The 20,559-nt window shown below is 41.8% G+C and overlaps 1 protein-coding gene across 5 annotated transcripts in view; it reads left to right on the top strand.

Moving 5' to 3' along the window:
* The window catches only part of Cald1 (caldesmon 1), a 175,288-nt gene that overhangs the window by 60,862 nt on the left and 93,867 nt on the right, over positions 1–20,559 (top strand). For all 5 annotated transcript variants that reach the window (XM_076913562.1, XM_034519522.1, XM_076913561.1 and 2 more), the window contains exon 2: positions 367–454. The gene's annotated coding sequence lies outside the window, so the exon portion shown is untranslated. The remainder of the gene's footprint in view (positions 1–366; positions 455–20,559) is intronic.

The following is a 20,559-nucleotide window of genomic DNA, read 5'->3' as shown; positions in this document are numbered from 1 at the left end:
CCTGCCAGGCCATCTCCCCACTCACAATAGCTTTTTCTAAGCCAGGCCTATGTTCTTCCTTCAGCATTCAACTAACAATGGTACCCGAGGGAGAACTGATATTTTAAATATATGCATTCTAGAGCTGGGGCGGTGGCTCAGTGGGGACATCACTTGCCACCAAGACTGATGACTCATGTTCAGTCCCCAGAGCCCACACAGTAGAAGAAGAGAGACAACCCCAAGTTGCCCTTTGACCTCCACTCTACACTGTGGCACACATTCAGAGAATAAATACTAAATAAATAAATATACAAGAAGGAATGTATACTCTACATTGACTATAGGTAATTATACTTACCTAGCCAATCTTCTATTTTATTCCAGATAATCAATAACAGATTTCAAGATCATCGAATTCAACCCACGGGGTGGACGGTCAAAGGTTCAGAAGTAGACACCTGACTGCTTCCGTGTGAGTAGAATTTGTGTCTTTGGGCTCTGCTTACAATAGTTCTATAACCTCTCTGCCTGATTTGCTATATTCTTGCATTTAATGTTACATCATGGAAACCCAGCCTGCTGGCTACTCCTCTTGTTGCTTAGCACTCAGCGAATCTGGGAGACTGTACAAAGGTTTTGAGGGATGTTCTCCTGTTTTATAATCTGACTTTCTGTTATTTCTCTTTCCTACACATGTAATTTGTTTGTTTGCTTGTTCCTGATACAAGCCATGGCTAGCCTGAAACTCATTTTGTAGACCAGGCTAGCCTTTAGCTCACAGAGATCTGCCTGCCTCTACTCTCAAGTGCTGGGACTGAAGGTGTAAGCCACCATGTTTAACTTCATGTGTAATTTCTTAAGACACAGGAACTCTTCACTAGCTATGACTAATCCTGTAATCTTGAGGCAATAAGGAGGATGACTCTTCCACACACAAGGCCCCTAAGCTCATCTTTGGGAAAAGACTAGTGATTTCAGGAGCAATAGACCACCTGTCCTTTCCAACAAGTGGTTCAGTCACTTTTCTGTTGCTGTGATAAACCAGGGTCAAAAGCAACGTGTAGATTAAAGTGTTTATTTTGGCTCACAGTTCTGGAGAGGTCAGAGTCCATTGTGACAGGGAAACACAGCAGTGGGCAGCAGGAGCAGGAAGCAGAGAGATCACATTTCAAGGGTAACAGGAAACAGAGAGGTGAGCTAGAAATGGGGATCAGTTTGTAACCCTTCAAAGACTGCCCTAGTGATGTCCTAAAGCAAGGTTCTGCATCCCAAAAGTCCTATAACCTCCCAAACACCACCACCAATCAGAGTTTTTAAATACATGTGACTATAGGGGGCATTAAACCACCAGAAGTCTACCAGCAGAAGCACAAAAGGGCTTTTCTATGATAGGGTGTGGAAAACAAAAGAAATGGAGGGGAGGAGCCTTAATTGAAAGAAGGGTTTTTTGGCTTGGTTTGGTTTTGGGTTGTTTGTTTGTTTTCAGGAATTCAGCACCATTCTCAGGCAATTACTGTCTCGGGATCATTTCAGTTGTACCTTCTTCTGGCTTCCTTTGTCTTCCTCATATCCTTAGTTCTCTTTTAGCAAAACCTCTCTTGAGGTAGGTGTGTGTGTGTGTGTGTGTGTGTGTGTGTGTGTGTGTGTGTGTGTGTCTCTGTCTATCTGTCTATCTGTCTGTGTGTATTCGGACTGTGTGACTATTAGGAGAAAAGGCTGTGTGTGTGTGTGTGTGTGTATCTGTGTATCTGTCTATCTGTCTATCTGTCTGTCTATCTGTCTGTGTGTATTCGGACTGTGTGACTATTAGGAGAAAAGGCTGTGTGTGTGTGTGTGTGTGTGTGTGTGTGTGTGTGTGTATCTGTCTGTCTGTCTGTCTGTCTGTCTGTGTCTATGTGCCTGTGTGTATTTGGACTGTGTGACTATTCACAGAACAGACTGTCAGAGTTCTACAAATGCCTTCTCTGTAGACTTCCACCCTTTGCAAATGCCAGCTTTCCTAAAGTACTCACTCCCATCCTTCTCTCCTTATGGTCCTAAAGTAGCCAAGAAGGAGATGCCCATTGTTGCAGAGCTACCCCAGAATGCCACTGACCACTTGATTCTGAAGCTTTACACAAATTTCTACTTCTATAAAATAAGAAAATTTGAAGAAAAGAGCTGAACTGGGACATTCCAGCGACTGATGGCCCATAGCCAGCAGAAGTGCCTCCCAACTGTGTTTCATTAAGTTCAGGCACCTAACAGGCTTGAGGGAAAAGACCACTTTTCCTGTAAGCATGTGAAAGACAGGCTTTGAGTTGTAAGCACCTAGAAGCCTTTGCTCTTGTTTCAGAACAGCATGAATGGGAGACTTCATAACCTCTGTGGGCCAATATGTTAAGAAACAGTTGAGGCTCCAGATGGAAAAAGACGTTTAGGAATTTATTTTCTTCCATTTTCCTTGGGTTTTACAGAATGAGTTTCCCTGGACACCCTTAACAGAGCATTCTGTCTCTTACTTAGCTCAAATTTATATATATATGGATTTAAACTCATAATGTGATGTTTCTCTATGAATTTCTGGGAGTGCTTATAAAATGAGGTTTGTGGGAGAAGGCCTGGAATACACTTCTATCCAGGAGTCTCTCCTAAAGGAGGCTCAAATCCACAGTGAGCCTGGGTGAAGCCATATTTGACTAGAGATTGCGGAGACACGTGAACATGCCTTCTCAGGGTCTCCCCACCTTGTGGTTGGTTAGCAGTGTAAGGAGAAATTCTATCCCCTCATATAGAGACTTGTAAGCTTGGCTAAATGATGGTGTTTCCCTGGCTTAGACATTAACGTTACCTTCAACCTTCAGAAGAAGCTCATGAGAACACACACACCCCTGCCTAGCACAGCTTCTAAGAGAAGAGGATGCCAAGGTTGAGGGATAGAGTGTGGTACAGATAACAGGAAGCAAGGCAGATGGTGGTGCCAGGAACCCTGTCGACAGTGAATACTCGGCCAAGAGGAAGGAAGGACTGAGCTGCTCATCCGAACACTCTCGCAGCTCTCACCTGGCATTCCAAAATGGTATACTCTGATGCCACAGACTTCTAAACTCTTCTTACTCGCCTGACTCAGAGCCACACCCCCCAGTAAAATTTAAGTAGAGCAGATATTCAACTTGGATGTGGGGGTGGCGGGTGGGGGTAGTGGGTTGAGACAGTTTCCTTCCTACTATTCTCTATATCCCTAGTCCAACAATGCCAAATTAAATCTAGATTCTTTTTCAATGGAGTTTTCTGAGAGGAAAGGGCAGGCTTGCATTCCCTGAAACGGATATTTTAAACTAAAGTTATTGGGGGGGGGGGGGGAACAGAGTGGAGGGGTGGATTTCCCCTCCCTTTTCCTAATTCTAAACAAAACGTCCATCATTCATTCTAACACCAGCCTTTAAGAGCTGGAGACAAATGGAGTCTGAATATTCACGCCAGTGTGGTACAAATGAGCTGTGATCTCAGGATGTTGGCTGCCCCGCTGACAGGGGGAAAGAGTAGTTTAATATCTTTGGCTGAAAACACTTTCTTAAAGGATGGAGAAGGCCAACATTAATACCCAGTCCTGTTATTTAATAACTAAAAATGATAGATTGTGGATTGGGACATCCGAAGACTGGAGAAAAGTGTGTTCCTCAACTCCACAGAACGCAAAATGGGAGTGAGTGCCAAAACACTGGATATTAAGGAAACACACCTTCTCAGAGCATTTTTCTTTAAGATGTTCAAAGACTTCTCCCCATAAGTATTTATAACCATGATTTTCTTTTAACTTGACTTCATCACAGATTTTCAAAATTTATAAACGCAGGTGGCTGTTGATTTACAATGGCTGCATTTAGGGTTTTCTTGACTTTACAATGGTGCAAAAGCCATGTGCGTTCATTAGAAACTGTGTTTCAAGTTTTGTGTTTGGATCTGTTCCCAGGCTAGCAATATGGAGCCTGATACTCTAGCAATGCTGGGTACCACATCTCCAGCCTGACCTGCCCATCATGAGATCAAACAGCTGATATAAGAGAGTACTTGACTGATGGTCAGTAGGTCAGGTGAAGTGCAGACATTTTCAGTTTTCAACAGCTTTATCAGGATGTGAACCATGGAGAATTCATCTAAAGACATTTGTCTCAAAGCGAGATTCGGAGAACCTTTTAAACTGCCTCTCCCAGGTAAATGACTAGTAGTTTACAAATTAACAATGTAACTATAAGTTGAGGGTGGTAAGGAAGGCTGTGGCTGCTATTAGCAGCAAACACTCATCTGACTTGCTGCCTCATTCACCCTACAGAGACATGTTGAATAGGATCACCTGCATCCCAAGTGCTATATCACTTGGGCTAGCAATTGTAGCATTCTTTCCTATGAAATGAACCTTCTAAAAAACTCAGTGCAAAGGAAAACTTGGTGAATCCAATGATGTACTCACTGACATAAATTGAGGTGTCCAGTAATATTTATGTAGGGTTTTCTTAACCTCATCTTGGCAAGGAGTCACAGTGGTTTAAATTTCTTCACACCCCCATCCATGTATAATCCTTCGTCATGTGGTTATAGGCGCACTATTACAGTGCACCATCTATGTTTGTCATTCTTCTTCCAAAATCATTTTTAAGTGATATCTAATTGTTCCTACATGATTTGTTTCCATAATTCTGTGTTTTGTAGGGCATTTAAAGAAAAAAAGAGAAACACAACAATAGTTTCAAATAAATTCAAGTAAAAAGCAAAGTAAGGTTATCATGGCATTTGAACGGACTGTTCATAAAAAAATCAGACACAAGAAGCCGGAAGCAGACTCGTGAAGGCAGCGATGCTAAAGCCATAGGACCTCTCATTGGGATAGAGGCCTGCCTGACTCCATGTCTAATGCCTTCCATTTAATATCATATCCTGTTTCTCAAATGAGGCCTCCGAAATAACTGGCAAACCCTAGATCTCCCCAGAAATGGACACAGATGAACTCCGGTGATTTAGAGTCATGTCAAAAGCTAATTGAGCGAGCAGAGCAAAGACATGACCAAAGTGTGAAGCGTGGCGATTTATTTTTTTAGGATTTTAGAATGAACTCAGTTTATTTTCTCAAGTGTCCCCCACTTAGGTGAAATAATAAATCGGTTTGCCAATGCACAAACGAACACAAACAAGAGATTCATTTTTACTTCATTAATAAACATCAAGTGTGAAGTTTGCCCCAACAACAGCTCCTGGTGGGAAGACTCTGTAGGTGCATATAAATCCTTTCAGACGATCCCATGACCATATCATCATTGAGGTCCTTGCCCCTGTCTCCAGTGTCCCGTCCATTTACAGGTCTTGTGTAGTGGAGTATTATGGTTGAAGACACACTGTGGGACCAGGCTACCTGATTATTAATCCCGAGTCTGCTATTAACTAACTCTGTGACCTTGGGTAAATAGCCCATTTTCTCTGGGTTTTGATATTTCACTATAAGAAATGAAGACAGTAAAGATTGTTACAAGGACTTAACATTGGTATTTATAAACTTTATCTATTGGCTAAATCAACGTTTTGGTCGAAGTTAAGCTTTTATGGGACCATCATAATGAGTCCACTCTTCTGGCTTCTTGCTGAAGTGGGATTGGTGTTTGGTGAGTCAGTAGTGGAATGCTGAATAAGTAATGGATCACAAACCAGCAAGGACTGGAAGTACATGGTACCCTGAAAATATGCTTCTTTGCACAGTATGTTTTTTGGTGGTTTGCTTGTTTGTTTTTAATTTTGCATTTGAATGTTCTTGGGCATACATGTGTTTTCTATTTCTCGAAGCCAGTACTTGCAAAATATTTGCCTCTTTAAAGGCATTTGTTTTGTCATACCTAGTCTACATAAATGATCACATAATATGCAAATATTACTAGGGTGAGTAGCAGTTTTCTGGATCACTGGAGTAAGGTGATGAGCTGAGTGAGAAGTGAACTGTGAGGTACTTTTTCTGGTGCTATAACTGCAGGAGTCTAATGAGGCCATCTGCCCCTACTCTGTTCTAGAAGTTACATAAGGTAAATAGAAACTAGACTCATGGGGTGAATACTTGCTGGGAAGCAAAGAAGTGCATTGTTTAGTGCTTTTTTAATAAGTCTAATTCAACAAATGTTCCCCTGCATCTATAATCACATAGAAAATTGTCAAGACTGAAAGGGGATCTCAAAGCGCTAGCATTGAACTGCTTCAGAGACGGCCAACGCAAAGAGAAATTAGGAAATATCTAAATAGCCAAGCCATGTAGTGTTGAATACTAAGAGCAGCATTGGCAACTGCAGTAAAGCAGTTGAGTGAGTGGGTTGGGTGTGGTGGCGCATGCTTGCAATGCGAGCACTTGAGAGGCAGAGGTAGGAAGATTGCTACAAGTTCCAAGCCAGCCTGGTCTATACAGTGAGTTCCATGTCAGCAGGGATGTGAAGTAAGGAGAGGGGCAGGGGTGTCCTGTGCTAATGATAAGAGTTGAAAGATGGCTCAGTGGTTAAGAGTACTGACTGCTCTTCCAGAGGATCTGGGTTCAGTTCCCAGTACCCACATGGTAATTCACAACTGTGAAATTCCAGTATCTGACACTCTCACACAAAATACACATAGGCAAAACACCAATACACATACAATAAAAATAGATAAATTATTCAAAGAAAGGAGTCTAGGCTGGGGGGGGGAGTTATGGGATGAGAGAGAGAGAAAGAGAGAGAAGAGAGAGAGAGAGGGAGAGAGAGAGAGAGAGAGAGAGAGAGAGAGAGAGAGAGAGAGAGACTTCAGTGTACAGGAGAGCAAAAGCAAGGCCTAGAGATTGAAATGAGGATAAATTGTTCTAAGACTCATGAGTTTGGCCTGACCCAGAGCTGTATTTTTCTTCACGGGTGGATGGTGAGACACAGCCATGTGAAGGACACTGTCTACAGAGGATGGTGGCCACTCAAGGGAGCCACCTCCTTTCTCAGCAACCCCTTGGACACCTAAACCTCCCAGTCACTAGCCCTCCCACTGGTAGGTCTTCTGCAGATCAGGAGTCTTAGGTGTCCAGCAGCTCCAGACCTGCCCAGCGTCACTGACTGGAGACAGTAGTGAGTTTCAAGTTGCCCCTGCTTCCAGTTTTAAGACATGTTTGGATCGTTCCTCCTGCTACCAAAGAAGAGCCAAGAGAGTTGAAGTGAGACAGCCTCTCCTTGCTAGGGTCAATTCAACCTCCTTCTCTTCCTCCTCCTCCTCCTCCTCCTCCTCCTCCTCCTCCTCCTCCTCCTCCTCCTCCTCCTCCTCCTCCCCCTCCTCTTCCTCCTCCTCCTCCTCTTCTTCTTCCTCCTCCTCTTCTTCTTCCTCTTCCTCCTCCTCTTCTTCCTCTTCTTCCTTCTCCTCCTCCTCCTCCTCCCCCTCCTCTTCCTCCTCCTCCTCCTCTTCTTCTTCCTCCTCCTCTTCTTCTTCTTCCTCCTCTTCCTCCTCCTCTTCTTCCTCTTCTTCCTTCTCCTCCTCATCCTCCTCATCCTCCTCATCCTCCTCTTCTTCTTCCTCATCCTCTTCCTCCTCCTCCTCTTCTTCTTCTTCCTCCTCTTCTTCCTCCTCTTCTTCTTCCTCCTCCTCTTCCTCCTCCTCATCCTCCTCCTCTTCCTCCTCCTCATCCTCCTCCTCATCCTCCTCTTCTTCTTCCTCCTCCTCTTCCTCCTTCTCATCCTCTTCTTCCTCCTCCTCTTCTTCTTCTTCCTCCTCTTCTTCCTCCTCTTCTTCTTCCTCCTCCTCTTCCTCCTCCTCATCCTCCTCCTCATCCTCCTCTTCGTCTTCCTCCTCCTCTTCCTCCTCCTCTTCTTTCTCCTCTTCTTCCTCCTCCTCTTCATCCTCTTCATCATCCTCATCTTCCTCCTCCTCTTCCTCCTCTTTGTCCTCCTCCTTCCTCTCCTCCTTCTCCTTTTTTGCTATGTAACATCTGTTTTTGAAATTTGACTGAGACCCTAACTTAAATCCATTTCACTTAAAAAAGAGCAAGAGAACATCTTGTTTTCATGAATGTCAGGGCCTGTGTGTCAACAAAATAAAAGGTTGGTTTGTAGTATTCAGAGTGGAAAAGCTGCTTGTGAGATATTCTGCCACAGGGATAAATTTATTACGAGCTGTTCTTTTGTCGGAATTAGGAAGCAAAGTTTGAAAGCACAGTGGACCAGCTTTGATTAAATCAGCAAATTTCTTGCTGCTGGGTGAGGAACCTGCTTTTAACTGTCAGAAAGTCATTGAGTTGGATAGAGTAGAGAGATGGCCTCTCTTTCCTGTCTCATGCCCTAGTTGATATCTTAAATGGATTTCCGCCGTCTGCATAAATTCTAGCAGACAGTGTCCTATGGGTTATTATTGTTATATTCCTTAGGATCTGAAGTGGGACAGGAGATGAAAATACATCATTATCCATCATGAGTGGTTTCCTCCTCTCCACTTTTTTAGAAGAGAGAAATGGAAAGGATTTATGTCTATCTGCACTTAGAGAACTACGCCTGGCATGTAACAGGTGTCAATTTATATTTTATATATGAGCACTTACTCTAATGTTTACGTCCCCTTTACGAGTGCCTTCCTGTACATGAATGGCTATCTCCCGTGTTTAAAGAGCAGTTAGCATTCTCACGCTTGCTTTCATGGCAGCCTGTGCTTTACTTAATTCAGTTTTTTATTTTCATTATTGCCTATTATAGCCACCATTGGCTATAAGTATGGTGGGGAAAGGCAGGGTGGCTATTTATTTCTTATATCCATACCATAGTTTGTTTTGTATTGCTATGATAAAGCACCATGTTCAAAAGCAGTTTGGGAAAAAAGAGGCTACTTGGCGTCTACATCCAAGGCCATAGTCCACCGTTAAAGGAAGTCTGGGCAGAAACTCAAGACAGAAACCTGGAGGCAAGAGGGGAAGCAAACGCTGTAGAGAAATGTTGACTAGCTTGCTCTCAGCTTCACTTTCAGCTCTCGCCAAGGACCTGCCCAGGGCTGGCACTGCCCCAGTGGGCTATGCCCCCTCATATCAATAATTAGTTGAGATGTTGCCCCAAAGACTTAGCTGAGTCTAATCAGATGGAGGTATTTTCTAAACTGAGGTCCCCCCCCCCAAATGGCTCTAGCTTGTGTCAAGTTGACACAAAACTAACCGCACATCACACAAAGCATCTGACATGTGTGACATACGTGGCTGACACTATATATATATATATATATATATATATATATATATATATATATTGACTGGTTTTTGCTGACATTTTTTCTGTAATGACGATTAGAGACTCTCAACCACTCTTGATTATAACTTGGTTCAAACAAAGTGGGGAAAGACAATGGAACTTTTAATTCAATTGAGTATATAAAGACTTTTTCTATGCTGACGCATTCATCTAACCATACCTTCCTTCCATAATGGATGCCTATTGAAAATCATGGTAGGATCAGTTAGCCAAACCTATCTTTATTTTCTCAACTTAAACCTGTAGGCTATACCTGCCATTCAGGCTAGAATTGATATTATAGCATAGCAGTAGCTTCAGATTGAATAAAAAACATTATGTAACAGCAAAAGCAGCCAGTGCTCTTAACTGCTGAGCCATCTCTTCCGCCCCAGTTTCAGATTTTTTTTTAAATCTCTCAAACAATTAACTCATTATTAGAATGGAATTGGATCTATGAAACTTTGTCTTTATTATCAAGAAATCCTGGCTTACCAGACTACTTGCTAAAGGCAGTCAGTAAGATGCGCTGGCACCTGATGAACACAAGGTTTAATGTCCGCATCCACTTGTCCAGTGGTGACCCTGCACCTTGAGTGGGAACAGGGTAGTCTCCTTCCCTCCATTTCATTTGTTGATGGGTATGTAGGCAGGGTTGACTTTGGAGTGACCTGTGAGTTCTGATAGTTCCTGAGCAAAATGCTGGTTTGTTTACAAGAGGTAAAATTCCATAATAGTTTTATTATTGTTGTTATTTGTCTATTTGAAAATGTTCCCAAAGAAACAAATGTGGACTCAGGAAAAATATTGGGGGAGAGAAAAGAAAAATAATACTCTGAATTCTGACCAGTTCTATTTTAATAAGTCACGTTGACTGCCAGCTGGCCACAGGGCTGACTACTTGTAATCTATACTTTTGGTAGGCCACATGTAGTTCTTGGAACTGTTTATATTAAGCTGCTGAAATTTAATTATTCTAAAATTGGCAGGACTCTCTTTGATTACTTAATTCAAAATTGCTTAGTCATCTTTCTACAGAGTGTGGACAGCTTTTGTTTAAGTGTGAATAATTGAAAAACGCAAATGGGATCCCCAAAAGGTTTTAAGTCAGGTAGAAAAAATAAGAAATGATCTATTAAAAAAAAAAAAAAACAAAAAAAAACCTTTTTTTTTCAAGATCCTTAGCAAGTGGTGGCCACATGTTTTAATTTGACAACCGAGGTACCTGTCAAATCAAAATCCTTAATTACAAGTCTTTTTTCCTCTTTCCTTTGTGGATTTCATCAGAAGCCAAACCTGCTGCCTGTGGCTTCTTAGGTTGTGTCCTGATCCTACATTTTGCAAAGCATGGGCTTTCTACTAAGAAAATAGAAAAAAAAAAAATCCAGAATCAGTCATAAGCAAAACTTTCTTGTTCTCAAACAAATCAGGATGTTACTGTAAGCTGGGTGTCACAGAGACCCGTCTTTGGACTCTTTGGGATTGAAGGTGGATTTTGTCTTCCTGGAAACTCCTTACCTTTCAAACTCGGAGCAACTTTATAGTCTAAGAGGAAACAGGCAGGCTCCAATGGCATTCCTCCCAGAATTTTACAGCTAGGTGGCCCCCAAATCTCCATCTTATTCCTGGGTATGCCTATGTCAGCCTCACGATCTTCTGACTTAGGCTGAGGTTCCTAAGAAAGATGGTGAGAAAAGATAGACTTTCTGTGGCCACTGGCTAAGTTCTGTGGCCACTGGCTAGTGAACCCTGGTCCTGGGAGGGAAGGCCCCTAAGCAAACATTCAGAACCAGGCCTTCTGTTTCTAATTACTTCGCATGGTTAAAGAGCGAAATCAGGCTACATTTCTTTTCTTTTTTTTTTTTTTTTTTCCAGACTGATGGAAGCATTTACATGAGCTCTCAATGTCAGTGTGCTCTAATTGTGATAGAGGGGTGGCATCCCCAAAGGCCATGGACATTGAGGCTTTTCTGTCTCATCATTCCTTACAGATGTCTTCTTTTGCTTTGATATCCTCTCTCCTCTGATACAGATGTCCGTCTACACTCTCCTTCCCAAAACTAGAATGCCCTTCTATCTAACACAAAGTTATTCCTCTAAGGAGGCAAAAAAAAACCATATGAGTACAATCCAAATATAAAACAGAGCCCCATTGGACCACCAAGAGTTACACTAAAGGTGTGGCCTTCAGATAAGGCCTTCACTATGTTTGTCTGTGTACCCGTTAGTGCCAACAAATAAGCAATGCCCTGTAGTATATCACAGTATACCAAGCATGAAGCAGATGCCGAGTAAAAGAAAAATAATTGTTTAAGAACTTTGAGGGGTAACCAAAGCGATCACCTGAAGTGCCCCACCATCATTCAGAGAAGACTACAACGTACCTAAGTGACCTGTACACTACACACAAAGTGCATGGTAGGTATGTCACTGGATCAATTCTGGACTCAAGCCAATGAGTATGTTGGTCTTAAGCAAGCCCCCCAGTGTGAGCCATTTCTTTTGTAACGAAAAGTCTAGCTATTCCCTGCTAATGGAATAGTTAGACCTGCTGTCTGGAAGGCTCCTGTGAAAAGAAGAAAGTTCTTTCCCCTTCACTTCATCTGTCAATTTGTACGCTTGACTGATGTGACTATGGTATCCAAAAGACACAATGGGTCGTGTCTGTTGGTTAGGATTCAGCGCTTTCCATTATAGATTATAAATTCTTTAAAGACAGTTTCTATTGGCTTCATAAGCACAGAGATGCGTTTGATCATCAAGACTGAATAAAAGCGAAAAGAAATAAAAAGGAAAGGAAAGGTATGGTGGAAGAGAAAGTTTACTGTCACTGAAAGGGAGAGCACAGCCAGAGTCAGAACTGACTGGACAACACAGACTTACATAGTTAAAAATCTTTTTGACTTTAACTTTATACAAATGGCCATATTATCTTTTCTAATTTTGTCATTGTTATAACAAAATACCTAGCAAACACAACTTATGAAAGAGTTTATTTTGACATGGTTTAACAAGGGATGTCGTAGGTCATGAAGTCATAATGGGAATTCACAATGGTGGAAAAAGCAGGCAGCTGATTGCACTGTGTCTGCAGTCAGGAAGCAGAGAGTGGACCACAGAGCTGTCAATTAAACCTCAAGACCCACCTCTCAAGGCTCCGCCCCCTAAAGGTTCCACAGCTTTCCAAAACAGCCCCAGCAGCTGAAAGAAGTGATCAGAGTTCAGGAGCCTATGGCAGACATTTCACATTCAAACCACATCCCTCTCGACTCTTCCCAGGGATAGGCATTCACCTCTCAGTATACTGTATGCCTCTCAGAGCACACAATCTGTGAAAATCCTTGGATCAATCTATCAGAGCGAGCTCTTTCTTGACATCTGAATTATGTCTGATAATTCTGTACATGCCTCTGTTATTGACATACACATTCAGAGGGAACATTCAGACTGCTTTTTCTATTTCATCAAACCTGTATATTAATATAAATTACATGGATATGGTTAGTAGAGAACCTCTATCTTTGTCTTAGGCCTCACTGCTGACACTGGCTTTTTCTGGAGTCCAAGAAAACATCAGTGTCCATAGGCTGAGTCTTACTTGGTAATAACATGTTCCTTTCAGTCTGACTCCCCTTGAGCATATTTTTAAAAAGTAACTCAACTTTTACAGGGGACCAGATGCACAGTTTTCTACATTTTTCCTTCTATACAACTTTCAGGTTGGTCCAGGGATTAGGTCAATATCAGTCCCGGTTACTTGCTTATGTGCCATTGTTCAAAAGCTAATGTCAAGTTTACCTATTTCTCCACGTCATTTTTTGAAATGGGGTTGAATTTCCTCTTTGTACTTGGGAGGACCAAATAAGGATAATCACAGAGATCTGAGAAACAGAAAGCATCCAAATGACGGTCTTACTATTCATGGTGAGACTTCCAGATGCCACTTACAGTCATTAAGCATGTTGTTTTCCCAAGTCTTCCTCTCCAAGGCCAGGAGATGCAAACAGCACCATTTCACAGTCACATGTTGGCCAGCTTCCAGAAGGTGGAAGACAGGTCTCAAAGACATCCTTGAGTAGTGTGACTGCCGACAGGTCTCCTGCTTCACAGATGGAGAATGCAGAGCAGAAAAGGTGCTTTTTAATAGACTGAACAGTGAGAAAGGACAAAGCAGGTTACAGCCTCTTAGAGGGCTTTGTGCTTTGAAGCCCAGTGGTTAGAAAGAAGAAAGACATTGAGAGAGCAAGCATCCTCAGGCTGGCTGTTTGGAGTCTTACTGCCATGTTGCAAGTCTGGAGAACTGTGCTCTGACCACTGCGTGTATTTTTTAAGTAGCACAGACTTTTGGAACAAGATGATAAAGGTTGAGAGAAAGTTAAATCCAAACTGTTCACTACAACCCATTTGTTTATTTGGTTTTTCAGTCTCAAAAGAACTCTTCAGTTTGGAAAAGAGCAGAGCAAGTTGATGAATTGATTTTTTTTTTCCTTTTTAAGAACAAAAGTTCATTTTCTACAGTCATAAAGAAAACACTGTCAGATTTACTGAGGAACTACTGCAGATGTGCGTTTACATAACTTCTGAGATTCATATATAACCAAGTACCAAGGTCTTTGATTCACTTTGTAAACACTACAGTTAATAAAGTGCAGAGAGAGATGAATTGAGTATAGGGGTATGTTTCCTATACTCAAAATGATGAAATATAGTATAAAGAGGCATTGACTAAAATGAGATGCAATTCCTGAGAGCCTGCTATGGGCCAGCCATGAAGGGTTTGTTTTCATACGACTATATTATCCTTCAGTGGCCTCGGGGATGAAAACACATGAGAAGTAAAATATCAATAAAGCACTAATCCCACTTAAGGAAAATGACTCATGAGCTACGGGAATGATAAGATTATTAAGTGTTGAAATGAGTTATGGATCCAAGGAGGCCCTCGTTTGGGCATCATGGTGGAGATACAAGTTGAGTCGGGAGCAGATGACTGGATAGTGAAGAGAGAAAGGAAGCTCATTGCAGGTGGATGGAATAGGATTAGCAAAAGCACGGTGTGAGAAAAATGGACAACGCATTTGAAAGCTGATCAGATGCACATTTTTAAATCAGCTTAAAAGGAGAATTAGCTAGCGAGAGCTCTACATCATAAGATTTTTTTAAAAACCTACTTTGTATCTAAATAATACTTAAAAGAGAAACCATGTGTATGCCCTGCTTACCATTTTATCTTTACTAGACAGGAGACTGGGAATAAACCCACAGCGTTCTATGGAGTAAGATGAGTCTTTGAATGTTATCTGGTCCAAGTATCTCATTTACAGAGAAGAAAAACTCAGAGAGCTTGTTTTATTTTGGTGTTTGTTTGTTTGTTTGTTTTTTGGTTCTGTTTTGTTTTCTTTTTTATTATTATTATTTAAGACCTTTATTAACAGGTGCTTGCAGTTTGTTGACTTTTTTTTGAAAAAATCAAGTTGTAACTTTATTACAAATTAAAAATGAAGTTCTTAAAAATCTCAACTTGACCAGATATGAAACAATTTAAAAACCATTAAAGGTGTATTGAGAAAAACCAGGCCTTTTTTTTTCCCTTAAAAAACATGTTTGTCCTTACCAAAAAGAAACATCTTTAGGTAAAAATAATAAAAACCCCATGCTGCATAGATAATGCAGATAGTTCTAATGTTATCTGGTCAACGGGCAAAAAGCAAGCACTTAAGGTCTTCAGCTCCAATCTTTGTTCATTTCTTATTGCTGGAATTTCATATTCATTTCTTCTTGTTGGATGACCAAACCAACAAGTTGATGGTAGAGATGGTAAGCCCGCATTTACTCATCCCCGCCCTGCTCAGCCTCGGGAGCGGACGAATTCTCAGCTGGTGGATCGGCTGCTTTTGTCTCTTTGCCATCTTGTGGTTTAGGGTTCTCTGGGCGTCTGCGTCGGTAATTGAAGTTGCGGCGATACCGACGTTGAGGTGGCTGCTGACCTTGGGTCTCATCTCCTTGATTTTCTTTGTCCTCTTCATTGCCATCCTCTCTAGGTTGTCTTTGGCGAGGAGGGCCCCTGCGGAATCGTGGTCTGTAACCCCGATACATATTCTGCCTCACTGGTCTACCTTGCTCTCCTGCACCTTGGTTGTCAGCACCCTCCATCACTTCTCCTTGCACAGGGGGGTTGGAATACTGTTTTGTTTTCAATCTCCTAAGTTCAGGGCACTGTTTGGCAGAAGTTGATAAAGGAGACAGTTAAAGAACTGGACTAAGTAAAGATACTCTGATGAGAAATGATAGAGAATCTATGGGATGTATTATAACCAGAGATCACTTGACACCTGTCTGATGAAGAGAAGCGTTTCTGTGTTGCAACAACGGCCCAACTGATGTTAAAACAAATCCTTGGAATAGACAAAATGACTATTGCCCCGACTTTCTCCCGTGAAGCCCTAAAATGATAAAACAAATACAGAAAGTCAGTGATAAGCATGACCCAAGGGGAAGTAGATAGTAGACCTGCCTGTATGTTAGCCTATTTTCTTCTGTTTTAACAAAATGCATGGGGTTAGATGTTTATAAAAAAGGAACTGGCTTCTGCTCATGGTGGATGGTATCACAATGGCCAGAGTATCTGTAGGTGAAGCTCTTCTCGTAGTAAGACAAGAAACCAGAGATTAGGAAGAGGCCAAGCAGCACAAGTAAGAGATCCAGGGTCCTTTAAGAATAACCCTAGTTCTTTTCCAACTTCAGGGTCCCATGTGTAACATTCTACTAAGGCCCTCCTCTTAAAGATTTCACCACTCTTTAATGTCACCATATCAAAGACCAAACCTCTATACACAACGTAGCAGCTAGAGCCAGACAGAAGCTTGAAGATGTATGAGACAGAGAGAAATGTAAAGGAATACAGCTTCCGGGAAGGCGAACATCTCTTCGAATTACTGTTGCATTCCAGTTTTAAGTTTGCAGTAGTGGTATGTAAATTGTGTACTGGATATTGTTTATGTAGATGCTTTTGTGTGTAGGGTTTCCTTGGGTGTAAAACTAGTTTTAGAGGTTAGAGATGGATCAGCAGTTAACAGTGCTTGGTGGTCTTGCAGAGGACCATCACTGTGGCTTCCCTGTACCCACATTGGAGGCTTGCAACTGTCTGTTATTCTAGCTCCAGGGGATCCCGTGCCGTCTTCTAGCCTTTCTCAGTACTTGTTCTCAGGTGCACATGCCCACAGAGGCAAAAACTCACACACATAATAAAAACTAAAATAAGTCTTTAAAAAAACTAGCTTAAAAAAGGTCTTATCTAATGATGGCCATAAGCATTGGAAGACCAGCATTCCTTGCAATGGTAGAGAGATGTTTACACTGAGGCTGAGGACATAGCAAGTTAAAGAGAGAAGATCCGAGATATAGAAGGTGTGTTGGGGATGGGATGGGTGAGGAAAAGGGGTGGGGAAAAAAGAAGGTATGATATCAGAAAAGAAAATTTTAAGATACCAAAGATATGAAGCTTTAAGATATAGCACCATGGTGTCAGATATCTCGCTATCCCAGAAGACCCCACTCAAAGCACTAATAAGAGATTCTTTGTGACTTGTTAGCTCTCTGATTTAAATGGACTTAAGACAGAAGGTAGGGGTGTTTTAAAGGACACTCTGATCTAAGCTCCCACAGTCCAAGAGTTAAATTGGAGGACACTGACCATGGTTCTCTCAGAACTGTTCAAAGGCACTCTCTGAAATAAAACAGTTACTAGGCTAGCCCAAGAATAGTATAATGATTGAGCACATAGGTCTGAAATTCTATGTAACAAGGAGGGTATAACAGCTATCTGATACATTGCCTTTTTAAACATGGCAGTGCTATGTAGTTATGGAAAGATTTGGAAGAAGCTGAACATAGTGGTGCATGCCCGTAGTCTCAGATCTTGGAGAGTTAAGGCAGAAAGGTCTGTTCAAGCCAGCTCGTACTACACAGTAAGTGTGAAGGCCTGAGACATATGAGACTGTGTCTCAGAAAAATAAGGAGACACGAGAGACGTATAAATTCTTATTGTTCGTGAAAGAAGCCAGTCTGAAGAGGGCATCCATATAGCGAGTGATTCCAAGAATATGACATTCTAGAAAAGCCAAAGTTACAGAGGCACAAAAGGACCACAGATCAGGGATGAGTGTGAAGAAGAAGAGAAAGATAAATGAAGCACGGGGTTAGGAGTGAGGGTCCGTGGCCACGAAGCTATTCTGTATGGTACTGTGGTGGTGAACACATGACATGTCAACTGTAACAACCTCATTCCTGCAAGAAGTTGGAAACGACGCCATGTCCCTTTCCTACAGCTGCTGTACCAAAGCCCCACAGCATGGGAGGTTCGAAGACTTCCATTAAGTGCTAGGCAAGGCTACATCCTCTCTGAAGATGATAAGGATCTGTGTTACTCCTTACTCTCCACCTTCTGTGTCTCCAAATGATCTTTCCTCTGTCTACGTCTCCCTTTGTACCAAATTTTCTTAAAAACAAAAATAAGGACACCCTTGAATTGGAACAGGGTCAGTCTTACTCACCTTGGCTACATCTGCAAAGACCCTATTTAAATAAGAACATATTTAGAGGTGGGAGACTAGAGTTTCAACATTCTGTTCCTGTCTTTGTCTGTCTCTATCTGTCCCACTCTCTTCAGGGACACAATTCAACCTAACTAGGACATGTGAGCAGGGAAAGAGGGGAGGGAGTGTAAAGAATCTCTGTTCTTTCTCTTTGTTCTATGCTCTGAAAAACAGAATTTAATGATCAAAAGTTTTAAAAGCTAAACAAATGGCCAACTATCATCTAGGCTAGATCCAGTAGGCGTTCCCTGAGGGAGACAGCCATCAGCTCCTTTGGTATCCTTTGAAGTAACAGGCTTCATTCTTACTAATTCTAAGAGAGTTGGGGCAATGGCCCCCACATCCTGAGGACTTTCTCTTTTCCTGTCTGCTCAATTGATTTCAGGTGGTTTGGAATTGATATGGTACAGTTCTCTACAAAGGTCTCATCCCCTAATAATTGAATGCTAGGTTGGAAACCCTATCTAGGACCTATCCCTGCCTTAGCACACTTATACATGCCTGTGGGGGGGGGGATATATATGCAAACACACATCTAAGATGGCCTGTGATTACCACATATCCTGATCCATATAGAAGCAGACTCAGATTTATTCTTTTAAAAGGGTTTCCATCTACAATAATGCCATATGCCCAGAGCGGAAAATAACAATAGTTTTATGAATGTAAAATAAAATACCAAATTTCTTGGTGGCAGGGAGATGTTCAGTTTGTAAAAAATGCTTGGCACGCAAGCACAAGGACCCGAGTTCAGATGCCTAGCACCTGCTCAAGATGCTGGGACTGTATGTGTAATTCCATCTGGAGGGATGGCAACAGGGTCCCTTGGGCTTGAGGGTCAGCTAGTCTGACTGAACTGGTGAGATTCAGTTTCAATGTGAGACCCTGTCTCAAAAAGCAGGTAGAAAGTGATAGAGACACTGTCCACAAAGACCTACAAAGAAGAGCAGGTTCCCATGGGACACAGTTCTTCCTAAGTACTGAACTTCATGTACTTTATTCTTTTGGGTTTTTTCCCCCGGGGGCAGGCGGTTGCAGTTTTTTTGAGACAGGGTCTCTTTATGTAATAACGGCTGACCTGAAACTTATAGAGATGCCCCTGCCTCTGCCTCCAAAGTGCTGGAACTAGAGACATGTGCCACCACACCTATCACATGTATTTTATTCTTTAGCTATAAATTTTAGCTATCCAGATGATAGAGTATGAAGATTGTTGGATTTAAAAAAAAAACCACATGATTTTGAAAACTGGAAATAACAATTGATTGTCCCTCAACTGAATCTCAAGAAGTAACATGGCAGGAGTCTGAAAGAACTGAGAAACACGTCTGTTTCTTTAGCTGTGATAGGATTCTAAAATATATTATTGCTAACGAACAAATGTCTTTTGCTGTTTTAATTAAAAATGAGCATCACTAGTCTACACACACACAGACACACACACAGACATACACACACACACACACAGACACACATACACACACAGACATACACAAACACACACAGACACACACACACAGACACACACACTACAAAAGAATAATTTCTTGACTAAAAGATACAAATCAGAAATTAAGCTCAGGTTTTTGAGGAAAAGAATCAGATTTGGTTTCCTGGATAGAGATGTACTTTCATTCCTAATCTTGAGAAGGAGATGGAGAAGAAACAAAGTTAGACAGAGGCAGGAAGATCTCTATGAGTTCCAAGCCAGCTATGGGGTGTGTGGGAGAGAGAGAGAGAGAGAGAGAGAGAGAGAGAGAGAGAGAGAGAGAATATGAGAGAGAGAGAATATGAGAGAGAGAGAATATGAGAGAGAGAGAATATGAGAGAGAGAGAATATGAGAGAGAGAGAATATGAGAGAGAGAGAATATGAGAGAGAGAATATGAGAGAGAGAGAATATGAGAGAGAGAGAATATGAGAGAGAGAGAATATGAGAGAGAGAGGAAGAGAGAGAATGAGAGAGAGAGAGGGAGGAAGGGAGGGAGGGCGGGAGAGAGAACAGAAAGCACACAAAGGAAGAAGAAGGGGGAGGGAAGGAGGAAGAACATGTACAAAAAACTCTCCCCTGTCCCCTACACCCTTTAGAAGTACAGGAAGAGGAAATGGAAGCTCAGGAGACCCTGAGGTGCTGGTGAATTGTGAAGGAAAGGACTCTGGTCCTGTCTTGCCTCTCACCCGGACCATGAGCTCTGTAAAGGCAGCGTGACCACGCTTTCTGAAACCCGCAGTACCGAATTACTCCTTAATCACAGAGCCAGGCCAGCTTTTAAAAAAAACCCAACGTCACCAGAAAGGCCAATACAGCCTTGGGTAAAGATATATCTGTCTTTGCAAAGACTATTTATTTATTAATTAAAGGAGTCCCATCATAGTTCTCTGAAGAGTGTGATAGTAATTCCTGCCCCTCATTTAGATTTCTCTAAAATTTGTCAGGAATTCCTGTAGCTTACATGGATACCTTCTGTATTTTGCTTTTTTTTTTTTTTTTTTTTTTTTTTTTTTTTTTTTTTTTTTTTTCTTGTGGTCTGTCTAACTTGTGACACCCAAGAGCTTCATGGCTGCTAAATCCTCTCTGCCTGGACATTTCCCCACTCAGTTTTTTTTTTAATTACTTCCTAACCAATTTTACTGTGAAGTATTCGGCACTGGCTGGGGGAGGGGAGGAAATGAGGCATTACTATCTGGGGACATGTGTGCCGCTTTAAGTTGGGGAATCACTTAAAATTCTAGCCAGACATGGCTTCTCCTCCACAGGAA

Source organism: Arvicanthis niloticus, chromosome 15 (assembly GCF_011762505.2).
Source record: "Arvicanthis niloticus isolate mArvNil1 chromosome 15, mArvNil1.pat.X, whole genome shotgun sequence".
NCBI lineage: Eukaryota > Metazoa > Chordata > Mammalia > Rodentia > Muridae > Arvicanthis > Arvicanthis niloticus.
This window is presented reverse-complemented; position numbering and strand designations above follow the sequence as displayed.